This window comes from Lupinus angustifolius, chromosome LG15 (genome assembly GCF_001865875.1).
Source record: "Lupinus angustifolius cultivar Tanjil chromosome LG15, LupAngTanjil_v1.0, whole genome shotgun sequence".
NCBI classification, from domain to species: domain Eukaryota; kingdom Viridiplantae; phylum Streptophyta; class Magnoliopsida; order Fabales; family Fabaceae; genus Lupinus; species Lupinus angustifolius.
Window position 1 is genome coordinate 7,779,752 of NC_032023.1, and position 18,943 is coordinate 7,798,694.

The window sequence follows — 18,943 nt, forward strand, 5'->3', positions numbered from 1 at the left end:
TCCATGGTACCACTATGTATCTCCTCACACTACATAATCAAATTTTTGCAATGTATATTTATATTAACTATAATAATAAAATAACATTTTTTACATCATCGCTTGTCACTTGTAATTTATTGTTTAATTTTTCCCCTCCAAAAAGGTTTCATGATACTACTATGTATCTATTCATGCTACATAATCACATTTTTACAATGTATATTTTAATAATTTATTAACTTTATAATAAAAAAACTTTTTACTCATCATGTCTTGTCACATGTCACATCCTCTTTATTTTTGTCTCTCCTTAAAGGTTTCATGACACTATTATCCAATGTTATTAATATTGTATCAGTCATCAAATCAGTTAAGGTAATGGTATAGTGGTATAATGGTTCAACCAATGGTTAATTAATTAAACCGCATACCAGCAAAATTAGATATACATATATAACATATCAACATTAATGTTGAAAAATCAATAAAAACCAATATATTTTAGTTTCAATAAAAATAATTTTAAATAAAAATCGGTCGGTATGACCGGTACGGTTCAATTGAAAACCGGCTAGTATGACTAGTTTTAACCAATTTTGATCGGTATAATTATTATATTGTGCCGGTATTGGGACCGATTTAACTAGCCGATATGAAATAGTTTTAACAATACTACTATATCTACCTACCCACACTACATAATCAAACCTATGGGTTGAGATTTTTCACATCATTACTTCACATGTCACTTCATCCTTAATTTTTTCTCTCCTAAAAGGTTTCATGGTTGGTATTACTATGTATCTACCCACACGACATAATCACATTTTTATAATGTATATTTCTATTAACTATATAACAAATAAACTACTTTCACATCATCAATTGTCACATGTCACTTCATCCTTAATTTTGCCCTCCTAAAAGGTTTTATGGTACTACTATCTGGATTTAATATGTATACATTGATAATGTAAGGGGTTTTCGCACGATCAACAAATCATTCACCATTGATTTGTTAACCAATGTTGACTCTCAAACAAAAGTAATACAAATTAATGGGGCATGATATGCTGACAGTGTAAAAAAACTTTACACTATCACTACATAGATTTTACACATACCCACAGTAGCGGATCTTGACCATAATTTTATAAGGGCGGGATTATGATTTATACATAAATAATGTACGGAATCGTTAGAAAATATATAAATTTTAAATATAAAAATAAGCTATTTTCTTATATTTAAATTTCCAAGAAACATAATAGAAAATTTAACATAACAAATCTATGAAGAAATTCCAAATATTCCTAAGCAATTATCTCTTATAAACATTATATGTATTTTAAACTCGGAAGAATGCAAATTTGGGCATAAGTTAGTTTTTATATCCTCTCAAATAGCTAATCAAAATATTGTATGACTGAGATTGATAAAAATATTTTTTAAAGAAAATTTTCTTACTTATTTTTGAAACCAATGATTTAATAATATATTATGTAAAGTTTAGGGATACTTTTGAATTATCTTATTAAATGAAAATGTTAACAATGGACATTTTAAAAGTTTAATTTTAAATTAAAAAATATTACTATTTTGTTTTCTAGAAGAAATTGCTTTCAAAACTACAAAAAGATGTTCCACTATAATTTAACTATATTCTATCCACCAACAAATAGTTGATCAAGTTGTATAAGATTTTGGTTGGATTTTCAAACATGAAGAAAATTTAAAGTTCAATTATTCGGAATGACATTTGTCGAGGGATAGAAATTTTTCTTGAAAAAAATGAGGGGTGTAACCGATTACAGAATAAACCACGGAATCGATAGAACCGAACTGAACCAAACCACAAGATATGGTTTGGTTCGATTATTTTTTTAAGGAACCTTTATGTTCGGTTCGGATCATAGTTTTAGAAATAGTTGAAACTGAGAACTGTGTATTAAAGAAATAGATACTATGAGCAATGTCGTATTCTTGTTTGAATTATTCAACCAATTTTGTGGCTTAAATTATCAATTTTGTATGAATTATAGTGTTATATATGTTAATAAATTATTATTAGGTGAGTATGATATATGTTACTGCTTACTAAATTCTTATATATATATATATGTAATATTTTCTCAATATCATGATGATTTATAATATATCTTCTAACTTTCGTGGTACTAGATTTGAAACTAACATATCCCATAAATTGTTATTTGTATATTGGCTATATAGGTTACTAATTGTGAATTGTAATGTTGTATATGTTACTAAATTGTTATGAATGTTAATAATTGTGAATTGCACTATTATATATGTTACTACTAGATATTAATTGTGAATTGTACTATTATATATATAGTCATTTGCTTTTTTCTTCATAATAATAGTTATATATATATATATATATATATATATATATATATATATATATTACTAAGAAGGGCAATTACATGTTTTAATTTTTTATTAATAATAATAATAGGTATGTTTTTTTTATGGACAAACAACGTCTTTTATAATATATTTTTTGAACTTTTAATTTATGCATAATTTATTTTATAAAAAAACATTAAAACTGTGGAATTAAAATGAACCTAACCATTCATGAACGATTTAGTTTAATTCTTGCTGTTAGATGCCTCTCATTTCTATGCCTTAAAAGAATTTTATGACTATTTTATGGCTCTCTTTAAAGGCATTTTATGTCACTTTTATGGCTTTATTTCCAAGCATCCAATGCTTCATATCCAAGATACCAAGACTTTGCTTGCCTATAAAAGGACACATATAGAGAGCTTCAAAATCATCTTCACAACACACAACATCTCTTTCATTTACACATATATTGTGAGTGCATTCTTGGTGAGAATTCTTGTTCCATTTGAGAGAGTATTTGTGAGAAAAATATTGTCATTTGTCCTCATCATTATAAGAGGATTTCTTGTACTCTTCTTTTTTACATAGTGGAATTTTGCTCTTGATCGCCCGTGGTTTTTTTCCTCTCACACTGAGGGGTTTTTCCACGTTAAATCTTGTGTGTTATTTTCTTTATCCTTTACTTGCTTCTCTTTTGTTCTCAATTGATTCAATCCTGTGCTTCCGCATTGTGCTCTAACCTTAACAAGTGGAATCAGAGCTCTTACTAAATTGAGAATTTCAAAATGTCTGCAAAATTTGACATTGAGAAGTTTGATGGCAAAATTAGCTTTTCTATTTGGCGAGTCCAAATGAGGGCCGTTCTTATCCAGAGCGGATTAAAGAAAGCTTTAGATGGGAAGTCAAAGAAACCAGTTTCCATGACCGATGATCAATGGGACGAGTTGGATGAAAAGGCGCTTTCAACAATTCAACTTTGTTTGTCGAAGGAGGTTCTTCGTGAGGTTGCCAATGAAGAAACCGCTGCGGCTTTGTGGCTGAAGTTAGAAACTTTATACATGACCAAGAGCCTCGCAAACAAGCTTCGTCTCAAAGAACGGTTATACACCATTCGTATGGTTGAAGGTACTCCTATTCAAACTCATCTTGATGAGTTTAATTCTATTATTATGGATATGCAAAATATTGATATTAATATTGAAGATGAAGACAAAGCTGTTTTGTTGGTTGTCTCTTTACCTTCTACCTATAAGCACTTCAAAGAAATCATGTTGTATGGAAATAATGATACCTTATCCTTTGAAGATGTTAAATCTAATTTATTGTCCAAAGAAAAATTTGATCTTGAAGTTAATTCTGTGGACAAGGGTGAGGGCTTAAGTGTTCGAGGTAGAACTCAAGAAAAAGGGAGTACCAATTATAAAAAGTTCAGATCCAAATCCAGAGGTCGCAAATCCAACAAAACTTGTCGCTATTGCAAGAAACCGGGGCATGACATTCCTGATTGTTTTATCTTAAAGAAAAAACAAGAAAAACAAGATAAGGGAAAATTTCAACAATCCTCTGAAGCTGCTAATATTGAAGCCAATTCTGACGGTGATATTCTTTTATCTGTTGTCTCTTATAATAATAGGAGTAAAACAGAATGGATTCTTGATTCTGGATGTACTTTTCATATGTGTCCTTATAAGGACTTATTCACCACTTTTGAACATGTTGACAGTGGTGTTGTTTTGATGGGCAATGATACCCAATGCAAAGTTGCAGGAATAGGTACTATTCAGATCAAGGCTCATGACGGTGTTGTCAGAACCTTGGCTAATGTCCGCTATATTCCAGATTTGAAGCGGAACTTAATTTCTCTTGGCACCCTAGAGTCTCTCGGGTGTAGGTATTCAGCTGAAGGTGGAGTTCTAAAGGTATTGAAAGGTGCTATGGTATTATTGAAAGCTAACCGGATTGGTAGTTTATATGTCTTGCAAGGTTCTGTTGTGACAGGTTCAACAGCTGTATCTTCTTCAATGCATGATAATGACGTTACCAAATTATGGCACATGCGCCTGGGCCATATGAGTGAAAAAGGTATGCACTTTCTAAGCAAACAAGGTCATCTTGGTAAACATGGCATTGGTAAATTGGATTTTTGTAAACATTGTGTTTTTGGGAAACAGAAAAAGGTTAGTTTCTCCACTGCAACTCACCGTACCAAAGGTATTCTTGATTATATTCATTCTGACCTTTGGGGGCCTTCTAAATTTCCTTCTCATGGAGGATGTCGTTATATGATGACCATCATTGATGATTTTTCTCGCAAAGTTTGGGTTTATTTTCTGCAGCATAAAAATGAGACTTTCTCCACTTTCAAGAAGTGGAAAACTCTTGTTGAAACCCAGACAGGGAAGAAAATGAAGAAGCTTAGAACAGACAATGGATTAGAATTCTACAATGGTGATTTTAATGAGTTCTGCACAAAAAATGGTATTGCTAGACACAAAACTATTCCAAGAAATCCTGAAGAAGTCATCGAATGCCATAGTCTCTGGGTTGTGGTGGTGATGGTTGAGGAATTTTCTTTGTTCATGTAGATTCCTTGCAGTTTCTTAGTCTCTCTTTTATATTGTAGGAGTCAATGATCAAGTGTGTATGTTGGGATTGTGAATTGACTATAATGCCCTTGGTATGCTTTGTGTCTCTTGTCTAAAGGATTTGTGATCACCTTTCCCAACGATATCCCATTCTGATTGGCTTGAGACATGGAGTGAGACACCGTTTGACACATATGATAACTATCCCTTACTTATTAGGTTCACACAATTTAAGTACTTCCCATCTCTAGTTTTTGGAGTTTTTTTATGAACTATTAAGAGTATCTATTCATATTTTTGGTAATGAATTAATTCCTTTCGGGTATATGGATGATCCTCCCAACAAGTATTACTATCAGGAATCGAACATTTATTGTTTTTGGAGTTAGTTTTTTAAAGATAATAGAGAAAAATAGGCTTGAAATATAATATAGTTGTAGGGTTAGGATCCTAGAGAGACAATTACGTAAATTACAACAAGAAAAAACCAAAATGATAAGATATTTTTATCATTTAGTTTACACTGATATGACTTTTTATTCTCCAATATAAATATAAAACTAAGAACTTGTCTTTTCCCTTACAAAATTCTTTTCCATATTTGTAATATGACTCTTAAATTTTTTCTTTGTCTTCCTTATCTAAAAACCAAATCTCAAATAAACACTATGAATTCTTCACTTAAATATGTTTTTTAATCCAATTAGATATATGGATTTTGGTGCCTATAATAAATAAATGATTTTGTATATGCAAAATTTGAAACTAATAACTTTTGTCCTTGACTTTTGTACACGTTAGTAGGGATGACAAAAAAACTCGTACTCGCAGGTAAAACTCATACGAGCATAGGTACGAGTTATAAATGGGTACCGCAGATATTATAAACGATTTTTAAAATACATGTAGTACATACGGGCGGGTACGGATATTATGGTACCCGTGTCCGCGGGTACCCGTTATTTATATGATTAATATATTATATTTAAAAAGTACATTATTCTAACATTCATTACACTATGTATATTTTTTTCCTTTTACTTTGTTTACATATTTTATTGAATTTGGTGGTAAAATACTCTACAAATATTATTAGATGTGTAGAAACACATATGTTTTACAAAGAAAATATATATTTTTTGTTGAGAAAATGAGAACAAAAAATCATAAAAATAGAAAACACCAATAAATTTAGCATTTTTGTCAAATATTCAATCAAAAGGTACAAAAATAATTAAGTTTCATCTCATTTGAAACATAACATAAAGTAAAAAAATTAAAAAATCATTTATAATATAGGAAACCCACGAGTACCCAAAAATACCCGCAAATACTCGCACACGGGTACCCTATGGATATAGACGGATATGAGTAATATTCTCCTAATTTGAAACGGGTAGCAGATAGCTACTACCCGTGCCCGTCCGTATCCATTGTCATCCCTACATGACACACTTGTTTTTTTGTTCTTACTAAGACATATTATTCGTATATGTATTTTTAATGTAGTATGCAGTATGCACTATTTGTAAAAGTTGATTTAGAGGTGACCTTCCCTCTCTTTATTGAATTTGTATTCTCTTATGGTTACATATGACATAAATATTTAACGGTCATCATTGTAAATAATATAATTTTAAAATTTGATAAAGATATTCCATATTTGTGCTAATGACACTGATTAGAGAGAAGAAAATATAAAACTTTTGTTTAATTTCATTAAGAATTTCTAAAAATTACAATATATTATGCCTATCTTTTCTTTAATCTCAGGAGAAATACGACCGGTGAAGAGTCAAGTTCAAATAATATAAGAGTTGTATATTTATAACCTTTAAATAGTCACAACATTTTTTCTTATTTGTGCTAATCATAATGATTATGGAGAAGAAAAGATAAAACTTTTGTTTAATCTCACTAAGGATTTCTAAAAAATATGGTATACTAGGAGTAAAGTCCAAATAAGCAAATATTCTTATATTAATTTTTATTAAAGTAAATTATGTCAGCACCTCCCAAAGTTTAGTTTAACACCTTTTGTTTAAAGATTACCCTCATATGTTATAAATTTAGGGATGATTTAGAGGGAGAGAGTTTTTTTCTTACATTCTTTAGGAAAAGATTTATGCACTGACAATATATGAGTTTTATAAACTATCACTTATTCATTCACTATTAATATTTAATCATCATTGACATACTTTTCAGAAAAAATAATCCAAATCAACAATAAATGATATACTAATTGTATATAAATGTTTATACTAATATTATATAGATATTACATTATATTTCTTATCCAAACATTATAATAGCAAAAGGAGAGAGCTAAATGAAAAGGATATTTAACTTTCACCATATGATATGATGTTTGTCATTGCTGATAAATGATACCCTTTAGGCTACTAATCTTCTTTTCTTTTTAGGAGATTATTACATCATTATACTAAATATAATCTGTTAGATGTCTCTCATTTCTATGCCTTAAAAGAATTTTATGACTATTTTATGGCTCTCTCTAAAGACATTTTGTGTCACTTTTATGGCTTTGTTTCCAAGCATCCAATGCTTCATATCCAAGATACCAAGACTTTGCTTGCCTATAAAAGGACACATATAGAGAGCTTCAAAATCATCTTCACAACACACAACATCTCTTTCATTTACACATATATTGTGAGTGCATTCTTGGTGAGAATTCTTGTTCCATTTGAGAGAGTATTTGTGAGAAAAAATATTGTCATTTGTCCTCATCATTATAAGAGGATTTTTTGTACTCTTCTTTTTTACATAGTGGAATTTTGCTCTTGATCGCCCGTGGTTTTTTTTCCTCTCACACTGAGGGGTTTTTCCACGTTAAATCTTGTGTGTTATTTTCTTTATCCTTTACTTGCTTCTCTTTTGTTCTCAATTGATTCAATCATGTGCTTCCGCATTGTGCTCTATCCTTAACACTTGCAATAAAATTTTGTAAATTTATAGTTACGTGAGTGAACTAAATCATATTTTTTTTTGTTTGGTTTGATTATTAAATTACACAAAATACAATATTGAAATAAACTTTTATACCCAGAAAAAGATTAATTTGGATTTACAATTTCTTAAAAAACTATGTTCCTAGCCTGACATTAACAGGTTACCGGTCCCCTTGCCAGCATGGCTCTTATGTTCTTCCAACTAACTCAATTCCCCATTCCACCTACTTCTTCCAACTCACGCTTCCATCTTCACCTCCCTCATCTGCCGTACATATCAACTGCTTAGATTCTTCCAAACGCAACTGCGCGCGTGTGATTCGCCTTAGATTCAAGGGTTTAAAAGTCATTTTGCAATGCTTCAGAATAAAGAACCCAGAACACTTGGTCCCGAAGTAATTGCACAGGTTTGGTACTCATGAGACAAATGAAGACTTATCTCCACCGTGTTCCAATTTAATTAAAAAGTATCACTTAATTAAAAAATTATAAAAAAAAAATTAATTTTTTTATATTAATGTGATTGTTTGAGGATATGATTTTTTTTTCACATGTGATTCTTAACTACTCAAAGAATTTCCCTTATCATATGCTCCGATATTGACCGTCGGATCAAATCCCCCTTCATCAAGTCGTCCCATCGAACGGTCAAAACGAGAATTGGCGCCAAATCTTTAGTGAGTGTTGACTACATGCTATGCTTTCCCAAACGGAACAAATAATCCAAGCTTTTCGGTTTTCAGACAATGTTGTTGTTTTTTCAATGCAAATTAGCTTTCACTTCAGTTCACAGAGCGAGCATGCAACAACTGAATTTGATGAAGCTTTAGTTACATTGTTTTTCATGGTACAAAAGCTTTGTCTAGTTGTCTTGTTCTTTCTCTCTATTGTAAATGAAGAAAAACAATGATCATTTTGGTTTGTTAGTCTCATAAGTTCTGCTTTGGTTTGTTGTTCCCAGGAATTGTAGATTTGAGGCTAAGAGGTAGTGCATTTTAAGGTAATTGTCAGATCTAGCTTCAAACCTTTGAATTTAGTTTCAGTTTCAGTTATTGAAGGATGAAGTTGTTTGTGCTGGTTCCTGCTTGTAGCAGATCTTAATGATTCTCACAATCCAGTGAATTTTAGTTCAACATTATCTTCATCATTCTAATTTCATGCACATAGATGAGATCTGATTGCTCATGATCTGTTTGGGAGTTCTTTTTAAAAAGAATGAAAAGTTAAGGCTTGATTCCTCTCAAAACAAATGATATTCTCCCTAACACTGGACCCTTCAAAATGTGAGGGAGAGATAATTTTTTTAAGTTTTTATTTATTTAATTAAAAAATGAAATGTGTTAGAATTTGGGTTTACTATTGAACTTTCTAGTGGGTCCAACCCCTCTCAAATGTGTATTATATTATTGTTCTTTTTTTTCCTTCCCCCTAGAACCGTTCCCAACATGTACAAGGGGATTATGCTTGAAGAGAGATATAAATATAAATATTATAAAAGAAATTTCACAAATTTTCCACTAATAAAATCTCTTTAATTTCTATCCTTTTCTTCAATTGGCCATATGTGAAAAATCACGAGAGGATCCTCTCCCTTCCATGCATTCTGCAGTTTGAAGAATTGATTCGTGTTAAAGGATTCTGCATAGATAAAAAAAAATAGATTTTAGCACAGATTCCAGTAGATAAGTGTTGGATCAATTGATCAAACATTACTTTCCCAGTGGTTTATTTATTTAATTAATATTTTTTGGTGAATTATTTAATTATATTTATATCCATGCACTATTATTGTCGGTGACTTCATGTTAAGGTAATGAGTGATGGTCCATTATTAGGTTTGGGTGCAGTATTATTATTGTATAAGAGTTAAGAGAAAAGATGCAATCAATTAATTATACATTATGTCTTTCTACTGTTCAAAGTTGTTAGTCATGATTTCTCTTGACATATAATGTTGAAGCCTTTAAGATTGCATTGGCCTACCTTTCCTTTTTCGTTGTAAAGTTGGTGTCATGGGTTTGTGCCACCCGACTTTGTTTTTTTTATTATTACCCCTCCGCTTATATGGGTAAGAAATTAATTCCTTTCAGAATGTGTGATTGCCCCTTCCAATAAGTGTTGCTTCCATGAATCGAACCTTTAACTTTTTATCATTCTCGGATCTAGCAGGGTCTTATACAATTAGACCAACGCTTTGTTGGTCCATCCTATTTTGTTGATGTTTGTAGGAAAATTGTTACTTACCTATTCATTAGACAAAAGATAACTGTTTTCTTCAAATGACAATATCCATGTGGCAATAAGATCGTCCCATTTCACCCACAAACTTTTACCACAGGGGAGAAAAGGTTACAAGTACAAAACTTATTTTCTTAGGTGGATTTAATTAGAATGCACCTGTACTAGTTTTTTGCATTATTAACCTATCATGCATTGCCAAAATATTAAAAATGTTTGACTCTTGTAATGATTTGTTTAAAAGTCATACATGGAATGATGTGTGATAGGTTGATAGTATAAATTTCTTCTGCACTACCGGTGCATAAAAGTTAAGATGGTGAATTTAGATGTGGTGATAAGGTTATAGACTTGTTGTAACTAGAGGTCATTGATTTAAATCCTGGAAATAGTTTCTCTGCTTCTGTAGGTAAGTCTTTTCACAAATGCCCTCCCAAAACCCCACTGGGTGCATTAAGCTGCACTGTTTTTTAGTACATCAAAATAAAACCATAATTGAACTAAATGAGATACAATTTCTAAACAAAGTTATGGTTTCCTATAATATCATTTGTTTGTGTTCGAAAGTGTGTAGTATCTTTGGTTTTCTTAGTAAAACATTGCTTAAATCTTTTAAATTTATGAGATTTCTTTTCTAGAACTTTTGTCATAATGTCATCTTATCTTATAATTTCTGCCTTTTCTTTATGTGACTACTTCAGCTTATTAATAATCTGAAGGAATGCTACTTAGAAGGATTTATTCCACTAGTCTCAAAATATGCTTGGCTATCTAAAGAAATTAGTTATGACCATAATGATTTATGTATGTCAACCATACAATAAAATGTGGACATATAAACCTATAGAAACAGTTCACTGCTTAATCTTGTTTGCACTTATCAAAGTAACTAAAGTTGATGATCTTGTATAGTAGTCTTCTTACATGGTTTCAGAATTAAGTGTATTTTTGTTGTGTTTATTTACTTTCTTATTTGATGATATGAAAGAATAATGATGCATTATCAGTCTAAAACTTTGGTTCACTATTTTCTGCTACAGGTCGTGATCTCGGAATGGGGAAATCACCAGGACGATGGATTAAAACAGTACTATTGGGGAAAAAGTCATCTAAATCAAAATTTTCAAATGGAAAAGAGGTAATGGTATGATAGCTAAAAGCAACGTCAGTCACAACTCTATTCTATCTTAGACTATAGTTCCATATTAAACACAAGAGTCCATGCACAAATCTTCATTTACCTGACATAACAGAAATAATCAACACTTAACAGCCCTCACATTTCAACCTACATGGTATCATCAGAATTATTATTCGAATAGTATCATGATAGAGAGAACAGGGCAAGAAAAAGAGAACATGGATTTTGTTCTTGATTTATGACCAACAGTTGCAGTTTTCTATCTCTAACATTTACTCACTGTAAACCACATTCTGCTTTGGTGTAATTGTCATGGAACTATACCTTTGCTTGATACTTTGGTTGTTTTGTATTCATTATGTTAAGCACTCTATGCCAACTCACATTAGATCATGAACAAGAAATGTAACTAGGGTATATAAATGCTGTTGTATTGTTCAAGTTACAACTGAAATTTATTATTGATATGATCTTTCCCTTATTGAAACTTCTGATTTCTTTCACTCTAAATGCATGTAGAAGTTTGTTAATAAAAAGGAAGCAGTGATCGCTTCCAATATGTCGCAAAATGGAGAGGGTCTAGATTTGGAGAATAAAGAGGCAGAAAATCTTTTACATGAGAATGAAGAAATAGAAATCACGGAATCTGTTGACCAAGATGCATCACCTGATCCAGAGAAAATCAAGCAGGACAAAGCAGCAAGAATGACACAGGCTGCTTTCAAGGGTTACTTGGTAAGTACCTAACTTCTTTCAACACAGGCTGCTTTCCCTTATTGAATCTTCTGACTTCTTTCAGTCTAGAGTTGGTATTTTAATGTGTAATCTGTGCTAAGACATCTACATGTTGATTGATATATCATAATAAGTTATTGAACCTTTTCTTTTATAATTGTAAATTTTATCGCGATAACATTTGACTTGAAGGAGTAGATTGATGAAGAAATCAATAATTTTAGAACATTAAATGTTACTCAGAACACATTTTTTAAAGTTCAATGTGGTATTTAGTATTAGAATTCCTAGACTTCAATAATATTCTTCCCTCCCTCTTTTGTCAGACTCTGACATGTAATTTGTCAAAAGGATTAGTCAAGTCAACGTGAGAAATCACCTAAAATACTTTACAACAACAAGCGTTAGTCCCACTATGTGGGGTTTTTGGTGCTTTGTAAAATAAAAAAGAATGTAAGAATTTCCTTAGTGTTGAAATTCATTCTCAGATGTTTTCCTAATGGATATCAAGTCTGCCTGACTCCCATTGTAATGAACTCATATATAGAATCACATTTTGTTGAGAAATGTGTTGCAATTATAATCATATTTTGTTGAACATTGTTTTAGCAAATTGGAATTATCTTGATGTATCTCTGATTGTATGAGTTAATGAAATTTGATATGTCAACTAATCGAAGCATTGATTGTGAAGGCTCGCAGGGCATTTAGGGCCCTAAAAGGCATAATAAGGTTGCAAGCAGTTATTCGAGGGCACTTGGTTAGGAGACAAGCTGTTGCTACATTATGCTGTATGTATGGGATTGTCAAGTTACAAGCACTTGTTCGTGGAGGAAGGGTTAGACAATCTGATGTTGGATTTGAAATCCATGAGAAGTACAATCTTTTTAAACCTCTGGTACGGTTTTCTCTGAACTGAATTCTCTGTAGAGTATCAATAATTCAATAAATTGAAAACATAGTACCAAAAATTCTCTTTCTCTCTATTTACCTTAAATATATCCTTTCTTTAATATTGCTACTGTTATGAGTTTTCTTTTTGAATGTGTTGTGCACTTGTGCTTCAGGATGGCAAACTTGGTGAGCCACTTGGTATTTCCACAAAAATCGCAAAGCTGTCTAAAAATACCTTTGTCTGCAAGGTAAATTGAATTATTTCGTGCACGTGATAATATTATTTTTTATGTGTCCCTATTTATTAGAGGGTGCAACGGTAAGGATGTTTGGGCTATTTGTTGTTTGCCTTTTGATCTCGAGGCAATGGTTCAAATTTTGAAAACCACCTCTCCACTTGTGAGGTAAGGATATGTACATCTATCCTCCACAAACCCCATTAGTTGGCCAACCCCAGCTTGTGAGATTCAGGATCAGTTGCTGGTATGTGTGCCTATTTACTCTGGATAGGTTTAATTCAATGATGCACCATACTATAATTTTACTGCTGAGAGGCTGGAGTTTAGATACCCAGTTGAGCCAACAGCAGGGTTGCTGTTCTTTGTGTTTTCTCTTTATGATCAACCCCAACCTGCTTGTTGAGAGAGACAAATGTACGACAGTGCTAATTTCTCTCAATCACAGGATTTCAATTTCAAACGCAGACCTAAGAAGATATCACTCATCTCACAAAATATAATTTTACTTTTTGATATGGCACTTTCAGGGATGGCTAATTAATTTTTCTCTTCCTGAAATGACTATGCAGATGAATTTTGAGCTACTCATATCTCAATACCGTTGTCAGTTCTTACTTGTTAGACATGCTGCCATAAGAATAAATGCTATAGTATTACTTCAGGGACTGCAGATTTGAAAGTGAAAAGACAAACATGAAACTATTAGATTTTCTTTATTATTCTTAACCAGAGCAACATTTTTGAGAGAACCCAAAATAATTTAATTGATAAAATGATTGTAAAATTTAGGGGTGAGCATGGGCCGGGTTGGGACGGGTTAAGGCTTGCCCTTACCCGGCCCTAAATATTAGTCGGGTCACTTTTTTGAACCCGGACCGGGCCCTAGACCCGAAGCTAACCCGACCCTAAATAGCGACCGAGTCGGCCTTTAAATCCGACCCTAGACCCGATTAAATATAATGCATACTCATTTTAGATAAAGACTTCTCAGTATTATTTATTATTATGAATATGTAGGTTGATATATATATATATATATGTATGATTAATCATGTATATATTATGAAAAAATTAAAGAATAAATGATACTTTTGACCAAAAGAGAATCATTACTCTATACATATTTGAGTAGAAACACATACAAACATGACGAGCGAGTGACCCTGAGACGGGACGGGCCGGATCATGCTTGGTCCTACCCGACCCTAAATATTGACTGGGTCTATTTTTGGAACCCGAACTCGGCCCTAGACCCGATCAGACCCGACCCTATTTGGACCCGATCATGATCGGGCCATGCCAGGTGAGCGGGTAGGGCCGGGTCATGCTCACCCCTAGTAAAATTAATAACATATTGATCTCGAAGAGTGCATGTTCTTAATTACATTGCAGGAGTATCTGTATATTTGCTAATTCGTTATTAAATTATCTGACATTATTCATAGAGAGGAAATAGGCCTTAATTCACTTTAGGTGTAATCATGTTAAAGCTGAAGATATTGCTATCAGATATATGATTGCTTAAAATGATAAAAACATGTTTGAATTTATTATGTTTATTATTGGTATTATCTTACCATAATTTGCTTTAGTTAAATGTAGTCATAAATGGATTTTTACTTATATTTCCAAATATATTCTATGGAGCACACACTTCTACCAAATTTGTGTTTCGATCTGTTTTAGTCAAATTGGGCTTGTGAATTGTGTGTTTGCTGTTTCAGCTTTTTGCTTCATCAACTACAATAATGGTCCTGCACCTGCAATACATTGGCGGGGATCCTAATTCAGTCTTAAGTTGGTTGGAGCGCTGGTCAGCATCTCATTTTTGGAAACCAGTTCCCCAGCCCAAGAAAATTGGAGACTCTAAATCTCAGAGAAAGCAAGGCAATATTTCAAATCGAGAAGCTCAAATTAGCAAGTCCAAACGTACTCACAGGAAGCTCCCTAGTACAACTTTTGACTCGGTCCCAGCCCAAGCAAATCCTGAGATTGAAAAAACAAAATGCAATTCAAGGAAAATCTCAATCCAACTGTCGAATCCAGTGCAAGACAATCCACAAAGTGAGCTTGAAAAGGTCAAACGAAACTTGAGAAAAATTCATAACCTAGTCGTAGAGAATACTGTTCTATCAGAAGTTGATTGTGAGACCCTGGCAAGGCATTCGGAAAGGCCAAGAGTTACTTCAGGTCGATCTGTTTCAGTACTAGGGGTCATTACTTCTAATGAAAACATCAAGGAAGAGGCATTGACCATCTCTGACGTACCCAGTGTAGAAGTTACTCCAAGACCTTCAGTTAACAAGGAGGTGTCTGACATTCCAAGTAGTCATCAGGTGACTGTGGAATCAAAGCCATGGACTGAGACTACAGTAATAGATAATAGAACTTACCATGACGAAGCTAAAAATGAGCTGAGAGGTCTACCGGAGACAATTTGTAAAGATGAAAATTCTCCACTAACACCAGAAACTGTTCGTAAAGATGAAAATTCTCCATTAGCAAATGGAGACTTGGGTCATAAGGAAGATCTAACAGGTGATGGAAACCTGAAACCTAGCCAGAAAACCTCGATTTTGACAAAGCAGGAACCTGCAGAGAATGGTTTGAAAAACAGTCCAACATTACCAAGTTATATGGCAGCAACTGAATCTGCCAAGGCAAAGCTTAGGGCCCAAGGGTGCCAAGGTTTGGACAAGATGAAAGTGACAAAAACAACTCTGCTAGGAGAAATTCTTTGCCATCTTCAACTAACAGCAAAATTAATTCGCATTCACCTAGGATACGTAAATCAATTCAAGCAAGTGGCAAAGGGAACCACAGAAGTGAAAAAACTAGTCCATCTTCTAAAGGCGGAAATGGTATGATATAGTTATTCCTCCTGCACATAGTGGTATGACTTTCTTTTAAGAGTTTTAAAACTGAAGTCACTTCTCCAATAGTTCAATCTTGGTGGAATAATATTCGCATGGTCATGCCTAACAAAAATCATCTCTGATAATGTTTATAGTTCTTAATTGTGTCTTGATCACATGTTTCAAAATGGCATAGATCCTTTTACTCATAGTAAATCAACTTGATCAAAATAAACTTCTAATTTCCAAAATGGTTCAATTTTATGTTGGCATGTTGCCCTTGTTTTCCTATGACTAAGAATCATAATCAAGGTCCCTTCGTCTCGCAGGGAAGGTAACTCAAGCAGAGTGGAAGAGGTGATATGAGGAAGACTGATTTAAAGGAGTTGAACATGAAGTTATAACTCTGTAATGTATCTCTGATGAAAGTTGTTGAACTGATAAGACTACAGTATGAGGTGTGTTTGATCAGGTTCTTTCTTCTTTTCCTGCATTTTGGGTATTTGAGGGTGATTTGTACATTTAGATTTTAAGTTGTCTATGTTCTGTTTGGATTTGGCATGATTCAGTGGCTTTTTATAGTGTATCTTTAATTTTTTTTCTTTACAGTTTGAATCATCATTAACTTGTACCTTGTCTTCCTAATAACTTTTATTTTCTTTCTCGTTTTTATCATCATTAACTTATATTGTTGTTTGTGATTGTAGTCATTGAGACCTTGCGACGTGGATTGTAATATAGTCATTGATGTTAAGAAAATGTGATTCAAAAATCAGTTAAGTTAGTTTGGGGACTTTCTATAAATAGCCTTCCCTAACTAACATTCAAATACAACTTTCCAATAATAGAAACTTCTTCATTCTTTCCAAATTCTTCTCTGCAAAATCTCAATTCATTCATCATCCATTTTCATCATCATAATTCACTCACTGTTTCTAATTCAATTCTCTCTCAATACTCTCTGCACTTTCACTTTCCTTTTCTTTCTTATTCTATACATTGATGCACCAACAAATTGGTATCAAGAGCAAGGCAACAAGATTCAAGATCCTTCATTCTCGAGTGCAATGGGACAGAATAGTGGAAACTTTCCAGAAAATCTTCTAGTGCTGGATGGCAAGAATTGGAACCGATGGAGAGTGCAAATGAAGGCTCTAATGGGGTATCAAGAAGTGGATGAAATTGTTGAGCAAGGAGTTCCATCCCTTGTTGAAGGGGCAACTGAGGAACAGAGGAAGTTGCATAAGGAAATCAAGAAGAAGGATTGTAAGGCAATGTTCCTTCTTCACCAGTGTGTGGACGAGACACACTTTGAAAAAATCTCAGGTGCTGAAAATTCGAAGGAAGCATGGAAAATCCTTGAAGCTTGCAATCAAGGAGCTGAGCAATTGAAGAAGGTGAGGCTGCAAACATTGAGAAGGCAATATGAATTGATGCAGATGGATGCAAGTGAGAAAGTAGCTCAATTCTTTAATAGAATTGTCACTCATACAAATTCAATGAAAGCCTGTGGAAAAAAGATCTCAGATCAGTCCATTGTTGAGAAGATTTTGAGGACATTAACAGCAAACTTTGACCATATAGTTGTGGCCTTAGAAGAATCCAAAAGACTAGAGGAAATGAAGGTTGAAGACCTACAGGGCTCTCTGGAGGCACATGAGCAAAGACTCATGGAAAGAGCCATAGAAAGACCTGTTGAGCAAGCCTTACAAGCTCACACAGGAAGAAGAAACTCTGTCAGCAAGAATGGATTCAGAGGAAGAGGGAGAAGTAACTTCAGAGGAGGATATTTCAAAAATTCTCAACAAAGTCAAGACATGATGGACTTAGACAAAACTGAAAATGCAGCAAAAAGAGGAGGTTTTAATCAATGGAAAGGTGGAAGAAGAGCAGTGGACAGAAGGAAGTTAAAGTGTTTCAATTGTGGCAAACTTGGTCATTTCTCAAATGAATGCAAAACTTCTCCTACTAAAAAAAGAAACAGACAACACACTGAAGCACACATGGTTAAGGAAGAGAATCAGATAGAACATGATGAGCAACCTCTTCTGCTTATGATGGTGACAAGTCAGGCTAAAAAGCACAATGATGTATGGTATATTGATTTAGGTTGTTCAAGTCATATGACTGGACATAAAGATTGGTTGGTAAATTTTGATGAAAGTAGAAAAAGTACTGTAAGGTTTGCTGATAACAGGGTTATCCAAGCAGAAGGCACTGGTGATGTGTTGATCAAAAGAAAGGATGGCAAGCATGCCATAATATCTGATGTATTGTATGTGCCAAACATGAAGAGCAACTTGATTAGTATGGGACAGCTGCTAGAGAAGGGATTTTCCATGGAATTAATCAATAGTTCTTTGGAAATCCATGACCAAAAGAAGAAGCTAGTGTTGAGAGCAAGCATGGCACCAAACAGAACATTTCAGATCAGTTTGGCAACAATTGAATCTCAGTGCCTATCAGCTATACATTTGACAGAGGATTCATGGCTTTGGCATCTCAGATTTGGACACTTAAACTTCAGAGATCTAAACATGCTAAGAACCAGAGACATGGTTCTAGGATTGCCCTCAATACAAGATCCAAAGAAGGTATGTGAACATTGCCTTATCAGCAAGCAACCAAGAAATGCTTTCAGTTCTCATAGTGCATCAAGGGCAAAGGACCTACTACACATTGTATACTTTGATGTGTGTGGGCCATTTGATGTCCCTACACTAGGTAGCAACAAATATTTTGTAGATGAACTGAGCAGAAAGGTTTGGATCTACTTAATCAAATTGAAGAGTGAAGTCTTCTCAACATTCAAAGACTTCAAGAAATTAGTTGAAAAGCAATCTGAGAAGAGCATAAAGATACTCAGAACAGATGGAGGTGGTGAATACACATCAAGAGAGTTTGCTGAGTTTTGCAAAGATCA

The 18,943-nt window shown here is 33.3% G+C and overlaps 1 pseudogene; it reads left to right on the forward strand.

Moving 5' to 3' along the window:
* LOC109327343 lies at nucleotides 8,603–16,641 on the forward strand (annotated as a pseudogene).